Source organism: Euleptes europaea, chromosome 3, assembly GCF_029931775.1.
Source record: "Euleptes europaea isolate rEulEur1 chromosome 3, rEulEur1.hap1, whole genome shotgun sequence".
In the NCBI taxonomy this organism is placed as follows: Eukaryota; Metazoa; Chordata; class Lepidosauria; order Squamata; family Sphaerodactylidae; genus Euleptes; species Euleptes europaea.
Window position 1 is genome coordinate 120,310,773 of NC_079314.1, and position 13,708 is coordinate 120,324,480.

The 13,708-nt window shown below is 49.1% G+C and overlaps 1 non-coding gene across 1 annotated transcript; it reads left to right on the top strand.

Moving 5' to 3' along the window:
- The first annotated feature begins 9,087 nt into the window (after positions 1-9,087).
- On the top strand, positions 9,088-9,156 carry TRNAA-UGC (transfer RNA alanine (anticodon UGC)). Its single transcript has one exon. It is a non-coding gene; the product is annotated as a tRNA-Ala (tRNA).
- Positions 9,157-13,708: the final 4,552 nt, after the last annotated feature.

Sequence of the window (13,708 nt, forward strand, 5' to 3'; positions counted from 1 at the left end):
GTTAAAACCCGATTCTTCGATCTCCCCTGAGATCATCCCGGATCAAATCATCCTCATCTCCTTGCATAAGCTAAAGCGTGGGACAGGGGAGCTGGGAGGGGGGGACGTTTTTCTCAAAGTAAGCACTACAGCCAATTACAAAGCAGCATTTCAAGGGGCGGGGACACAAATGCTTCCTGATTTTTGTCCTCTACCCGGAGTTCTTTCCGAGCAGACATTTGTCTTACATAAGAAAGGGTTTTAAAGCGACCCTTGGGTTTCTCCCCACCCGTACCCTGTTCCTTTTAAAGAGCTCCATTTTTTGAAATGGTTTTTGAAGCGGCATTTGGGTTTCAGCTGGGGGGAAGGGGGAACAACGTTTTTCTCACAGTAAGCACTACAGCCAATTACAAAGCAGCATTTTCATGGGGTGGGGACTCAGACGCTTCCGGATTTGAGCTTGGTGACTTTGCTGGTGCATAGCAGTTTTTGAATTTGGTACAGAAAAGCCTGGGTCGAGTGAGCGCCGAACCCCAGGCAAAACTCCCATGCATAAACTACTATCGTTCTCCAACTTTCTGAAGAGGGACCCACTTCTAAAGTTGATCGATTTTTCAGGAGTCCCTTACACAGTCACACCGAGCTGTTTTCCCCTGCCATACATAAAATGCAAAGAAGCTCCTATCAGTTGACATTGAACTGGCTTATATTTCTTCGTATTTGAGCAACCAGCAGCATTTCGTGGCCATTCAGTACTTTCTGCAGCGATCAGCTGAGCCTGGCCATTGAGCTTCCCAGGCCCACCCGGCATCAGGGGCGTAGAGTTCCCAGATCCAGGCTGGGAAAGTCCCAGAGATTTGGGGATGGAGCCTGAGGAGAGCAGAGACAATTCCACAGAGTCCACCCTTCAAAGCAGCCATCTTCTCCAGGGGAACTGATCTCTGCAGTCTGGAGGTGAGCTGTACTTCCGGGGGATCTCCAGGTCCCACCTGGAGGCTGGCATCCCTTTTCCCGGTGCCTCCTCTCCCAGTTCAGCCCGCCCCACCTTCCACCTTTGTGACCCACCTACGAGAGAGTTATAAGGTCCCGGCCCACCGTTTGCAAATCGCTGCTTTCAATTCAAGAGAGAAAAAATAGCTACTGATGTCAATCTGTTGGAAATAAAAAGATTTATTTCTTTAAACAAATTTAAGTTTTGAATAAAAAGAAACCCAACCTCAGGATTGAAAGCAAGAGATTTTTAATTATTTTTGCGGCAAAAATAATGAGAGGAAAGATTTGAGCCAAAGGCTACAAAATGAAACTCTTCCTCTAATAAGCTTTTTTTAGTTTTTCATATTTATACGTTTTAGAATCCCTTTGTTTTCTCAAATTTTAAGAGCCATTATAATATCAACTCCTTTTAAGTTCATCCCAGTTATGATTTCATCTTCGTGGTCACATGTTGTTTTTTTATACCACTCTGTTCCAGATACAAAAAATCACCTGCTTTGTTCAGCTTAAGTTAGACAGGACTATTTTTTACTGACTTATATAAATAACCACAGCTTACAAATATAATAGAAGAATAACATTTTTCTAATATGCTAGAATTAAATTAATTAAAATCTTACACATCCCACAAATCTGTGTGTCTTTAGGGGTTTTTCCCCCTCTATCTTAGAATCATAGAATGATCTTGTCATCTGCCCCTGCATTTACCCAATTCTGGGCCTCAACACAATAGGGCCAGCTGGGCCAATGGACATTAGATGCCAAAAGTTTTTGCATGCCGTCAGTCATTCCTAAGAAAATAGTGGCTGCTGGCTTTTGGTTTTGCTTCCAAACGCTGGACCCTGGAAGATGCTTGCTTGTCTTTCTAATCAGCCTCCTCTTCCTGGCTCCAAAGCTTCTGAATCCAAACTCGGGGCTTGAGTTGTGTTTTTTTTTAGTTCTGCACTGAGAGCAAAGTCCGATGGTTCACTGATGCCTCTCTGGTAGGGTTGCCGACCTCCAGGTGGTCACACATATACATAAAGCACCACCAATGCACTGAATATAATGGTTTATGCGATTTCAAAAACGTGATTTCCAACAAATGGTTCAAGTTATGCAACAAAACAATCTATACAAGTTGCAGCAATCTATGCAAGTTTACAAGGTTTTGCGAATCTCAGCCTTGTTTTGCTAATTGCTAGGGTTGCCAGTTTCCAGATACTAGCTGGAGATCTCCTGCTATTGCAACTGATCTCCAGCTGATAGAGATCAGTTCACCTGGAGAAAAACGGCCGCTTTGGCCATTGGACTCTATGGAATTGAAGTCCCTCCCCAAACCCTGCCCTCCTCAGGCCCCGCCCCAAAAACCTCCTGCCGGTAGCGAAGAGGGACCTGGCAACCCCACTAATTGCATTATCTTCATCAGACGTCTGTTGCTGCTGCACCGGAACATCTTGACTTTCTGATTTTGCTCCAGGTAGACCAGCGAAGCAGAGGCTTGAGCACAAAACAGCGTGGTCTGCCGATATAAATATAATTAATCTGCTTGGCAACAGGAGCAAAATCAGAAAGTCAAGATTTCCCTGTGCTGCAGCAACAGACGTCTGACAAAGATAATGCAATTAGCGAAACAAGGATAGGATTTGCGAAACCTTGTAAAACTCATAGATTGCTGCACCTTGTACAGATTCATCGGTTCCTGAAGTTCTTGAAAGCCTTCGACAATACTTGTACAGATTGTTTGTTGCATAACTTGAACCGTTTGTTGGAAATCACGTTTTTGAAACCACGTAAACCATTATGCTCAGTGCATCGGTGGTACTTTATGTATATGTGTGTTCCAGGTACCGCTCCCCTTCTGGCATTGTATACTTAACCTCCAGGTGGTGGCTGGAGATCTCCCGCTATTACAGCTGATCTTCAGGCGACAGAGGTCAATTCCCCTGGAGAAAATGGCCGCTTTGGAAGGTGGACTCTATGGCATTACACCCCAGTGAAGTCCCTCCCCTCCCCAAACCCTCCCCTCCTCAGGATCCACGCCCCCCATCTCCAGGTATTTCCCAACCCAGAGTTGGCGACCGTACTCTTTGGTCAGAGGTAGCGTGTGTAATGGGTGGTGACCCTGGTCTAGTCCAGGGGTCTCCAACCTTTTTGAGCCCACCGGCACCTTTGGAATTATGATATGGCCTAGTGGGCAGAGCCACAAAATGGCTACTGCAGGAGGTGGAGCCAGGTACACAGGGAAGGCCCTTGTGCTGTGTTGGCAGCTGCTGCCAAAGCAACATTTTTAAACACCTGCAGAGCCCGTCAAATCTCCACTGGCCAATCAGAAGCCTTGCTGGGCAAAAGCCCCACCTGGCCCCACCCACTTCCCCAAAACTCTTGGCAGGCGCTCTCTCTCTCTCTCTCTCTCTCTCTCTCTCTCTCTCTCTCTCTCTCTCTCTCTCTCTCTCTCTCTCCCTCGAATATAACATGGCAGAGGGGAGAACCAGGTCCACCACCCAGAATTCCTTGGAGGAGAGTCAGAATGAGCACATAAGCAACACCCTGCTGGAGCAGACCGAGGTCCATCAAGTCCAGCAGTCTGTTCCCACAGTGGCCAACCTCTAGGAAGCCCCCAAACAAGACGAATGCAGCAGCATCCTCCTGCCTGTGTTTCACAGCACCTAATATAATAGGCATGCTCCTCTGATCCTGGAGAGAATAGGGGTGCATCATGACTAGTATTCATAAGAACATAAGAAAGGCCCTGCTGGATCAGGCCAAGGCCCATCAAGTCCAGCAGTCTGTTCACACAGTGGCCAGCCAGGGGCCTCTAGGAAGCCCACAAGCAAGACGAGTGCACAAGCACTATCCCGCCTGTGTTCTACAGCACCTCATATAATAGGAACGCTCCTCTGATCCTGGAGGGAATAGGTATGCATCATGACTACTATCCATTTTTACTAGTAGCCATGAATAACCCTCACCTCCATGAACATATCCACTCCCCTCCCAAAGCCCTCCAAGTTGCCAGCCATCACCACATCCTGGGGCAGGGGGTTCCACAATTTAACTATGTGTTCAGAACATAAGAAAGGCCGTGCTGGAGAAGACCCAGGCCCATCAAGTCCAGCAGTCTGTTCACACAGCAGCCAACCAGGTGCCTCTAGGAAGCCCACAAACAAGACTGCTGCAGCAGCACCATCCTGCCTGTGTGCCACCGTATGAAGAAATTTATGAAGAAATGCTTCCTTTTATCAGTTTTGAATCTCTCACCCTCCAGCTTCAGCAGATGACCCCGCGTTCTGGTATTAAGAGAGAGGGAGAAAAGCTTCTCCCTGCCCACTCTCTCCATACCATGCATAATTTTATTTAAAAAATTATAAAAAATGTAATAAAAATATGATGGATTAATTGGTCTGCAACTGAATTTGTCTGATCTTCTCTCATTCCCACCCCCAACCAGCGTTTCCATTTTCTTTGCATGCAGCTCACCCCAAGCGATCCCTGATTTCCAAACAGGCCCTTCAAATTCCGGTGTAGAGAGGGAGATCCCAGGCAACATCTCTGTCCAAAAGAGGTGTCTTGGGACGGCTCTCCTACTTCCAGGGGCCTTTTAGCACAAAAGGATTCGGGAGATTGATGATGCGTGATGAGTGTGAACTGATTGGGGTCCTGTTTTGTCACACCAGGGAGGTGTAGGGAGCCCTTGGTAGTCGAGAACGCCGTGCCCGAGGACAGGGACGACATGAGACTGCGCTACGCGTGCGTGAAGGATTACAAGAGGAAAGCCGGCACGTCCAGCCTGGTCGTGTGCCAAGAAAATAAGACGGCAAAAACATTTCACTGGATCTCAAACCTGTCTTGCATTCGTAAGTAGCTCCGTCCCTCCCTGTCCACCATATTATGTTCTCTTCCAATACCATGTCGCAGTTGGAAGAGCAACATTAGTGTGCAATGAAGACGGGGCCGGAAGCATAACCACTTCAAATCTCATGGTACTGAATCCTCTTGATGTGTAGTGTGGCAGCGTGAGCATTGCAGGCACCTCCTGGTTGGTGCCTGTGATGTTCATGCTACAATTTGTTCATGGTGGAGAGGGGTATTCATGGCTACTAGTTAAAATGGATACTAGTCATGATGCATGGGTTTGATTCCCCACTTCTCCACACTGCTGAGTGACCTTGGGCTAGTCACATTCTCCCAGAGCTCCCTCAGCCCCACCTACCTCACAAGGTGTCTCTTGTGGGGTGGGGAAGGGAAGGCTTTAAGAGGGGAGTGGACATATTCATGGAGGAAAGAGGTATTCATGGCTATTAGTTAAAATGGATACTAGTCATGCTGCATACCTATTCTCTCTAGTATCAGAGGAACATGCCTATTATATTAGGTACTGTGGAACACATCTGGATAATGCACTTTCAATCCACTTTCAATGCACTTTAACAACAGTTTGCAAGTTGATTTTGCTGTCCCGCACAGTAAAATCCAGCTTTAAAGTGCCTTGAAACCGAATTGAAAGTGCATTATTTGGCATGTGCAGAAGGATGGTGCTGCTGCAGTTTCTTGTTTGGGGGCTTCCTAGAGGCCCCTGGTTGGCCACTGTGTGAACAGACTGCTGGACTTGATGGACCTTGGTCTGATCCATCATGGCCATTCTTATGTCATGAACACACATGAAGCTGCCTTCTACTGAATCAGACCCTTGGTCCATCAAAGTCAGTATTGTGTACTCAGACTGGCAGAGGCTCTGCAGGGTCTCAGGCAGGGGTCTTTCACATCACCTCCTTGCCTAGTCCCTTTAACTGGAGATGCTGGGGGTTGAACCTGGGACCTTCTGCATGCCAAGCAGATGCTCTACCACTGAGCCACGGCCCCTCCCCTGGTGGTGACCAGCACACTCATCCCACCCACCCTTCATGCTTGTATTAGGTTCCCATTTGCCCACTTATGGCAGGAGATCTCCAGCCAATTACAGCCCTTGCCTGCCGATGCTCAGCTGCTCAGCAGGCAGAAATTGGAGCCAAAGGGGCGGCAGGGGGGTCATCCTGGGGAGACATAGGAAGTTCTGACCATGGAGTTCCTGGTAATTCCTAGAATTACCCGTGAGTGACAAGGGTCACTCTAGCAATCGCCAGAAACTCTATGGTAATCTGACCGTAATATTTCTGGCGATTGCTAGGGTCTCCCGCCATTTTCCTTTTCAATTTTTCTCTCGGGATGCTGCTCTCCCGTAACTCTCCCGTCAGTGCTTCTGCCATTTTGAGAGCGTTGCAGACATAGTTTGACCTTGGTAATTTAATGGTTTGGGGCTGAATCGGACCTGGGCGTTTCTGTAGTGCTAAGCAGCGCCTTAAATGATGCCCAGAGACCATGAGAAGGTAGCGGAGTCTCTAAACTGTGGGTACATCATGCTCCCGATGACTAACCACCTCCTGCGTCTGTCTCCCTCTTATTCCCCTACAAGGAGATCCATCAAAGCCAGAACCTGCATACACGACGGAAGACGCCGGAAAAGGTAAGACTTAGGGTTGCCAGGTCCCTCTTCGCCAACAGTGGGAGGTTTTGGGGGTGGAGCCTGAGGAGGACAGGGTTTGGGGAGGGGCTTCAAGGCCATAGAGTCCAATGGCCAAAGCGGCCATTTTCTCCAGGTGAATGGATCTCCACCGACTGGAAGTCAGTTGTAATAGCAGGAGATCTCCAGCTATTACTTGGAGGTTGGCCACCCTAGAGAGACCTCATCCATGGAGACCTCCACCTCTGAAAGCAGCCATTTTCTATGCGGGAACTGATCTCTTTAGGGTTCTGTGCTGGGAAATACCTGGGGTTTTTGGAGGCGGAGCCTGAGGAGGCTGGGGTTTGGGGAGGGGCGGGACTTCAATGCCATAGAGTCCAATGGCCGAAACTGCCATTTTCTCCAGGGGAGCTGATCCCTGTTGGCTGGAGATCACTTGTAATAGCAGGAGATGTCCAGCTAGTACCTGGAGGTTGGCAACCCTAGTAGGACTGTTTTTTGCAGCTGGATGATAAACACATTTTAGAGTAATTCATACATCTAATGGACTGTAATTCTAGCATTTTACTGATTTTCTCCAGACGGTGTAATTTTGTTTTTGTTTTATAGTTAAGGCTCAACTCCACATTCCAATTGTTAAATGGGTCTTTTTTCCTTTTGCAAATTTTGTTAAATGGGTCTTTTTTCCTTTTGCAAATTTCTTTGCTAGAATTGTTTTCTCATGGAGGATAATTTGTGGAGGGAGCAGAAAGAGAGAGAGAGAGAGAGAGAGAGAGAGAGAGAGAGAGAGAGACATTAAGTCAAGGGTCCCCAGTGAGGTGCTGCCCATGAGCACTATGGCGCCCACTGGCACCTTTCCTGGCACCCCCCAAGCGTTTTTAGAAAGTGGGTAGGGCCAGGCGGGGCTCTTGACCAGCAGGGCTTCCGATTGGCCACTGTAGATCCAGGTAGACCAAATCCAGAAACACTTTAGAGACCAAGAAGATTTCCGCTGTATGAGCTTTTGAGATTCAAAGTTCCCTTCATCAGATCCAGCTGGCTGTGCAAATTAAAATAACATAGTTTCAGAGGTTGCTGCCAATGGAGTGTTGGTTTTATTCTCTTGGTCCTTTCTCTCCTCTTGAAATCACCCCTCTTCTCCCCTGCACTTCCTCTATATGGTCATAAGAACATAAGAAAGGCCTTGCTGGATCAGACCCAGGCCCATAAAGTCCAGCAGTCTGTTCACACAGTGGCCAACTAGGGGCCTCTAGGAAGTCCACAAGCAAGGCGACTGCAACAGCATCCTGCCTGTGCTCCACAGCACCCAATAAAATAGGCATGTACCTCTGATACTGGAGAGAATAGGGATGCACTAGTATTCATTTTGACTAGTAGCCATGGATAGCCCTCTACTCCATAAACATGTCCACTCCCCTCTTAAAGCCTTCCAAGTTGACAGCCATCACCCCATCTTGGGGCAGGGAGTTCCACAATTTAACTATATGTTGTGTGAAGAAAGACTTCCTTTTCTCTGTTTTGAATCTTTCACCCTCCAGCTTCAGCAGATGACCCCGCGTTCTGCTATTATGAGAGAGGGAGAAAAGCTTTTCCCTGTCCCCTCTCTCCATACCAAGCATTATTTTATAGACCTCTATCACTAGATTTGCCAGGTCCCTCTTTTCCTCCGTCGGGAGGATTTTGTGTTTAAGCGCGTGCTCTCGTGCACACAGCACTTCCAGTTTAGAACCGGAAGTGCCACCTCACAAAGGGCTTTTACCTCTTAGTTTGGGGTAAACCGGAAGTGCCGCGCATGGGATGCCCAAGCGTGTGCACGTTTGCCCACCAACTTTCAGGCGGTCGGCGGGCACCTGGCAACCCTATCACATCTCCCCTTAACCGCCTTTTTTCCCAGCTAAACAGCCCTAAGCATTTTAACCGCTCCTCGCAGGGCAGTTGCTCTAGTCCCCTAATCATTTTGGTTGCTCTTTTCTGCACCTTCTCAAGCTCGGCAATATCCTTTTTTAGGTGTGGTGACCAGAACTGGACACAGTATTCCAAGTGTGGTCTCGCCATAGATTTGTACAAGGGCAGCATGATAGCAGCAAACATGGTTAACACAATAACACCCTTACAGTATTTTCTTTTATTTAACAATCTTTGATTATTGACATCTCGGGACTGGTGGGGGGGCTTCCTTGGCTGGCAGGAATGCAGGGGGTGGCTGCCTCGCAGGCTGGATAACAGCTGCCAAGGGGCTGGTTTTGGCCCCCGTGCCTTATGTTTGACACCCCTGGTCTAAGGATTGCAGTCGAATAGAACAGTCAGAATTCAACCATTTTTGGTCCCTCGGAGCATAAGTAATTGCCTAGAGTGGCCTTTTCACAAGCCACAGCCTCCATTGCATGCTCTCTTGCTCATTGCAAGGAAGGTGGGAAGGCAGCGCTTGTTTTCACAGCACAAAGCATGCATCGGGGTAGTAGGAAGGAGAGAGCAGCTATCATATCCTCTGATGTGAGTGTCATGTCTCCTGTATAGCAAAGGAGCCTGGGCTTATGAGAATCTAACCAGCGAAAATCTGCAAACACAGTATACATTGATGGCCTGTAGGACCAGAATTCATACGGATTCCCAGTGTGGGCCAGTGAAAGGGAGGGGCCGTGGCTCAGTGGTAGAGCATCTGCTTTGCATGCAGAAGGTCCCAGGTTCAATCCCTGGCATCTCCAGTTAAAGGGACTAGGCAAGTAGGTGATGTGAAAGACCTCTGCCTGAGACCCTGGAAAGCCTCGGAGAGGGGCCATGGCTCAGTAGTGGAGCATCTGCTTGGCATGCAGAAGGTCCCAGGTTCAATCCCCGACATCTCCAGTTAAAGGGACTAGGCAAGTAGGTGATGTGAAAGACCTCTGCCTGAGACCCTGGAGAGCCGCTGCCGGTCTGAGTAGACAATACTGACTTTGACGGACCGATGGTCTGATTCAGTACAAGGCAGCTCCATGTGTTCATAATGAGGAGAGGCTGTGGCTTAGTGGAAGAGCAGTTGCTTGGCTTGCAGAAGTTCCCAGGTTCAATCCCTGGCATCTCCAGGTAAAGGGATCAGGCAGTAGGTGATGTGAAAAACCTCTGCCTGAGACCCTGGAGAGCCACTGCCGGTCTGAGTAGACAATATTGACTTGGATGGGACCGATGGTCTGATTCAGTATAAAGCAGCTTCATGTGTTCATGTGTTCAGTAGCTGGTAATTAAGGGTCGCAGGGGGTGTTTCTGGCCTGCTCTTCAATAATCCGTGCGCTGGTCGGACCGCTTGAAGACCAAGCTGGGAATCGCTTGTTCATTTATTAAAACGAGAACCCTCTCCTGTGTGTCTCTGAAGCATTCCTAAGAAACTATACTTGAACATGTTGTAGAAACAGAGACTCCCACACCAACTAGTCAGCCAACGGCTCCAAAGACGAGCGCAAATCCCGGTGCGTTCTCCCGAGGCCCGTCCAGAAGCGAAACCACCTCACCACCTGACTCAAGCACGGCCACCACACAACCGAGGACAGCCAAGCCATCCCCAGAGGCACTGACCACGATGCAACCTCCTCAGGAGATTGTCAGAGACGTTCCTGGCACCGACGCCAAAAACGTGACGCCATGCAAAGGAACGATGACCCAAGACCCCCGGCCCGAGAGTAGCAAACCGCCGTTCAAGGCTCCCTCGACAGAAATCGGCGGTACGACAGCTGTCCCGTCCAGGAACGCCCCAGAGAACGCCACGTGGGTGTCCCGGGCAGACATCCCTCAGGGACAAACAGGTTTGTCAGCAGGACTTCCGGTGCATAAACAGCAGCTAACCACTAACCCCCCTGCTACCGCCATGTTAGGGTGTGAGCTCACTGTTCAGATGTTCGTTTTCCATTTGTGCCGGTGTCGAGAAGCTGTGCATTGCTTGTTTGTGTGTGCTTTCTTCTCCCGGGCTGGCATGGTTAGGGGACTTTGATTTGCTCCCTTCATAAAGGGTGCATGTTGTGAATATACAAATAAGAACCTAAGAAGAGCCCTGCTGGATCAGACCAGTGAGGGTCCATCTAGTCCAGCATCCCGTCTCACACAGTGGCCAACCAGTTCCTCTGGAGGTCCAACAACAGGGCATAGAGGCTGAGGCCTTCCCCTAATAAGAACATCAGAAGAGCCCTGCTAGATCAGACCAGTGGTCCATCTAGTCTAGCATCCTGTCTCACCCAGTGGCCAACCAGTTTCTCTGGAGAGCCAACAACAGAGCATAGAGGCTGAGGCCTTCCCCTGATAAGAACATCAGAAGAGCCCTGCTGGATCAGACCAGTGAGGGTCCATCTAGTCCAGCATCCTGTCTCTAACACAGGAGCCAACCAGTTCCTCTGGAGGTCCCACAACAGGGCAGAGAGGCCGAGGCCTTCATAAGAACATCTGAAGAGCCCTGTTGGATCAGACCAATGGTCCGTCTAGTCTGTCTCACACAGGGGCCAACCAGTTCCCTTGGAGGTCCAGCAGCAGTGCATAGATGCTGAGGCCTTTCCCCTGATGTTGCCTTCTGGCACTTGTCTTCAGACGTTGACTGCCTCTGAATGGGGAGGTTCCCTTTAGTCACCATAGCTAGTGCCCACTGATAGACCTCTCCTCCATGAATCTGTCTTGTGCTCTTTCATAGTCATCTATTCCGGTGGACTCATTACCTCCTCTGGCAGTGAATTCCACATTTTAATCACTCATTGCGATTAAAGAAATATTTCTTTTTATCCATCCTGAATCTGCTGCCCACCAGTTTCATTGGATGCCCTCGAGTTCTTGTATGTTAAATCTCACACAATATCCTGGAAAAGAAGCGGCCTGAAGGACCTAGAATCATTGAATCATAGAATTGGAAGGGACCACTAGGGTCATCTTGTCCAATCCCCTGCACAATGCAGGAAACTCACAACTACCTCCCCCGCACACCACCAGTGGCCCCTACTCCATGCCAAGGTGCCCTCCTTCCCTTGAACTGCCCAAGATCATAGAATCAGCAGCATTGCTGACAGATGGCCATCTAGCCTCTGCTTAAAAACCTCCAGGGAAGGAGAGCTTACGACCTCTCGAGGAAGTCTGTTCCACTGAGGAACCGAAAAGTGATCGATAAAATGGCTCCAGGGTAACCGTTTCAGCCTATAATGGCAAAAATAAGAAGGAATCTTGTTCATAGTTTAAAAATAAACATGCTTTCCTCTCCAGCCTAAGATTTGCTGGATTACAGCCCATGTTGCTAGTAGTCCTCTCCTCCATGAACATGGCCAATCCCCTCTTAAAGCCTTCCAAGTTGGCAGCCATCACCCCATCCTGGGGCAGGGAATTCCACAATTTAACTATGCGTTAAATGTGAGGAAACGCTTCCTTTTATCTGTTTTGAATGTCTCACCCTCCAGCTTCAGCAGATGACCCTGCTTTCTAGGATTATGAGAGAGGGAGAAAAGCTTCTCCCTGTCCACTCTCTCCATACCATGCATAATTTTATAGACCTCTATCAGGTTTCCCCTTAACCGCCTTCTTTCCAAGCTAAACATAGAATCATAAAGTTGGAAGGGACCACCAGGGTCATCTAGTCCAACCCTCTGCACAATGCAGGAATTTCACAACTACCTCCCCCCCACACACACCCAGCGACCCCTACTCCATGCCCAGAAGATGGCCAAGATGCCCTCCCTCTCATGAACTGCCTAAACAGCCCTAAGGGTTTTAACTGCTCCTCATAGGGCAGTTGCTCTAGCCCCCTGATCATTTTGGTTGCTCTTTCCTGCACCTTCTCAAGCTCTGCAATATCCTTTTTAAGGTGTGGTGACCAGAACCATACACAATATTCCAAGTGTGGTCTCGCCATAGATTTGTACAAGGGCAGCATGATAGCAGCAGTTTTATTCTCTATTCCTCGTCTGATTACGACCAGCGTGGAATCGGCCTTTTTCACAGCATCTGCACACTGGGTTGGGTTGACGTCTTCATCGAGCGATCCACTAGGAGAGCTGGGGGTGCCCACCTGGGGAAAGAAGAGGTCCTGGGTGCCAGAATCCCCTCTCCTTCCCAATTCTAAGGCCAATGGGCCAGACACCCTCTTTGATCATGGAAACGTGGAAGGCTGGAAGCCCATCTTGGTTGTGGAGGAGTCTACAATCACTCCTAAGTCAACTGAGTTTCCGTCCCCTCGATAGCACACTTTGCTGTGGTCAGAATCGCACGATGCAAACCCCCTCTTTTTTGGCTTTTCTCCGGAAGCAGCTGTATCCTTTCGGGTGGCCCTTCAAACAATTTTTTTTAAAAACAGCTTTTGCAGCCCCGAACTGGCAGATCTTTCTCCAGTCTTCTTTTCTGACAGCTGACCTCAGCCGTTCAGATGTCACCCCTTCATGAACGTATTTATTAATCGCTACTAAATCCATTCCTTCTCCAAACAGGAAAAACAGCGTTTGACAGACGTCGTTGGCAGCCTGTTTGGAAAAAATATGCTTTCTTAGGGCCAAGTAGATGGGATAGTGTCCTCGTGGCCACCGAAGGAATGTTGACGCCGTTTAAAAGTGATTTTAAAATGCCGTGAGGCCCGATCCCTTTATCGAGCACCAAAGTGGCTGCTCCCTCCTCCCCACGCAGTTGTTCCAGCAGCAGCAGCAAAAGAAGAGGAGTTGGTTTTTATATGGTGACTTTCTCTGCCACTTAAGGGAGAATCAAACTGGCTTACAATCACCTTCCCTTCCCCTCCCCACAGCAGACACCCAGCAAGGTAGGTGGGGCTGAGAGAGCTGTGACTAGCCCAAGGTCACCCAGCTGGCTTCATGTGGAGGAGTGGGGAAACAAATCCAGTTTGCCAGATTAGCATGCGCCGCTCATGTGGAGGAGTGGGGAATCAAACCCGGTTCTCCAGATCAGAGTCCACCTCTCCAAACCACCTCTGGGGAGCCAGCATGGTGTACTGGTTAAGAGTGGTGGTTTGGAGTGGTGGACTCTGATCTAGAGAACCTGGTTTGATTCCCCGCTCCTCCACATGAGCGGCAGAGGCTGATCTGGTGAACCGGGTTGGTTTCCCCACTCCTACGCAGGAAGCCAGCTGCGTGACCTTGGGCTAGTCACAGCTGTCTTAGAGCTCTCTCAGCTCCACGTTGGGCTAGTCACAGTTCCATTAAGAGCTCTCTCAGCCCCACCTACCTCACCGGGTGTCTGTTGTGGGGAGGGGACGGGAAGGCGATTGTAAGCCGGTTGGATTCTCCCTTAAGTGGTTGAGAAAGTCGGCATCTA